General features: G+C 39.5%; 1 long non-coding RNA gene across 1 annotated transcript in view; it reads right to left on the bottom strand.

Annotated features, from left to right (window-relative positions):
- The window catches only part of LOC145721154 (uncharacterized), a 63,428-nt gene extending 62,131 nt beyond the window's left edge, over positions 1-1,297 (bottom strand). Inside the window, exon 1 of the long non-coding RNA XR_014144619.1 lies at positions 1,215-1,297. This is a non-coding gene — a long non-coding RNA (uncharacterized LOC145721154). The remainder of the gene's footprint in view (positions 1-1,214) is intronic.
- Positions 1,298-2,318: the final 1,021 nt, after the last annotated feature.

Below are 2,318 nucleotides of genomic sequence, written 5' to 3'. Positions count from 1 at the left end.
ACCCAGTCACCCCATCCCTCCCACCCTACCCCCCACTCCAGCAACCCTCAGTTTGTTTCCTGAGATTAAGAATTCCTCATATCAGTGAGGTCATATGATACATGTCTTTCTCTGTTTGACTTACTTCACTCAGCATAATACCCGAGAAGTATCAGTCAAAGACTACTCAGGAAAAAGAAGATCCATACCAAGTAGCTGAATTGAGAGTATATAATGTGGAGATTAGTTACAAAGATGATGGAGAATCAGTAGGGCAAATAGGGGACAATGAAGCAGCCCAGAGATCAACAACATCTGAAAACCATTAAAATTCCATGAGCTGGGCAAAAAAGGGAAGAGAGGTGTTATCAGAGTTTTAGTAGAGTCTGGGTTCACCAGATGCAAATCCAAGAGAGTCAGAAAAGAAATATCCTTCCTTCTTCCCTTTCCCTGCCTTCCGAATTCTTGTCAGTGTGTATCATCATCAGAACCTACAAGAAGCCACTGGGAAGGGGAAGCTGAGAAGTATAATTCATAAGGGGTCAGACACTTCTGGTTCAGAAGAACAGTGGAAGAAGGAACAGGGAAGGACCTGAGATTTCATAGGCAGATGATCATGTTGGTTGTTGGCAGAGGTGATGTGCTTTTGCTCTGGAGTATAGTTTTGTTGACATTTATGCAAATGTGCGTGTCTCAAGTTTATATGCACTTCAGTGCAATTATATGTAGGTGGATAAAAGTACATTTATTTTCTGGAACTTGAATCAATATGTAATGGAAAAGATTAGCCACATGTAAGTTACCTGCCCTATGATACGTTTTGTAAATGTGGGTCAGAGGAGAATTGGGAAACACCCAAGTTTAATTAAGGTGCCTGGGTTTTATCTTGTGACTGAAATGTGATGGGCTCTGAAAGAGAAGATCCATCTAGTTAGTATTTATGTGTATATATAAAGATTTTGCTAGGAAGAAAGGGTATCTACATGATGTCCAGAAAAGAATTATTATAAGATTTTGTCACTGGACTTTCAACACTGGCTAGAGAAGAGGGCATGTTGACTAAGTATTTGATCTGCAATATTTGGCATTCAAAATTGTCAGTTTGTTTTATGTGTGTAGTATTGTGAGACAGTCCCCCGACTCTGGTCAATTCTGGATGGAATAACCAAGACCAAATACATCCTAAGACGCATTTGATATACCATAAAAAGTAGATTTGTTACAATCAGACATACCTGGCTTGGCACCATTTTCTTCTACTTGTCAGTTGGGAATCTGGGCACAGTTGCTTAATCTGACCAAATTTGGCATTTACCTCTGCAAAATAAGAAGAAGAATTTATTCCTTGCAAGAATATCTTGAACTACATGTGCACTAGATTGATGTGAGTTCTTGCTGTTGCCTGTCTTGATTTTAATGGAGATAGATGTATAAGATTATCATAGCTTTTGGCCATGACTATGAAAATAATCTTGCCAATTCCTTGATGAGTATGCTCTGTCTCCATCTAGAAACCAAAGTATAGTTCTACTTTTATACTTTACTTACTATATTGACAATCGTCAATTCTGGAAGACATTCATCATTATTGATGGCTGTCCAGAATTCAACTTTCTTCTCCTGCTTAGAAAATACATACATATGGAGGGAAACAGAGCCTAATGTCTTATAGAAATTGAAAGTGCCGTGTTAGCTTACCCAGGCTCTCTTGGAGATAATGTGCAAGCATGTGACCTAGGTTCTACCAGTTGGTTGTCCCAACCCAATAGTTTCAGGGAGCATGAGGAAGTCTCTCGCATTGCTATTAGAAAGCAGCTCAGACTCCTGGGGGTCACACTGGCAAGGGAGTGGTGGTAGTGGGACAGTGGCAATATATACACTGTGCCAGTGAGTCTCAAGAGGGCAAGGTGTAATATTTTCTGGTTAGAGATGGTGACCGTGTTGTCCTTACATACTGGTTTTCCTGTGTGATTTGGGGGCATTATTCCTTTGTATATGGCCCTAATCACATTCTAACAATTCCTTCTAGCAGCTTATTATTGTTTAAATGAACTATTCTGCATGAGAAAATTATAGGTGGTTTCCCACTAAGAACACTGGCTGATATAATGTTTATGTTTTGGTTCCCTGCCTCACTGAAATTCTGAGGGTAGACTCTTGTCTTATTCATCTTTGTATACCTAGTGCTCAGCAATATCTGGAAGATAGTAGGAGCCAGAATTGGGCTGAACTGAGCTTCACTTGTTCTTTCCCATGATCACCAATTAGCTTTCTAGTATAATTTAACTTTTCTTACAGATTTGCTTCCAGAAGGGAGCAATATATTGAGAAACTGAAAT

Source organism: Leptonychotes weddellii, chromosome 4 (genome assembly GCF_054177405.1).
Source record: "Leptonychotes weddellii isolate Sample4059 chromosome 4, ASM5417740v2, whole genome shotgun sequence".
Taxonomy (NCBI): domain Eukaryota; kingdom Metazoa; phylum Chordata; class Mammalia; order Carnivora; family Phocidae; genus Leptonychotes; species Leptonychotes weddellii.
The sequence above is the reverse complement of the archived record's forward strand: the minus strand, read 5'-3'. Positions and strand labels throughout refer to the sequence as shown.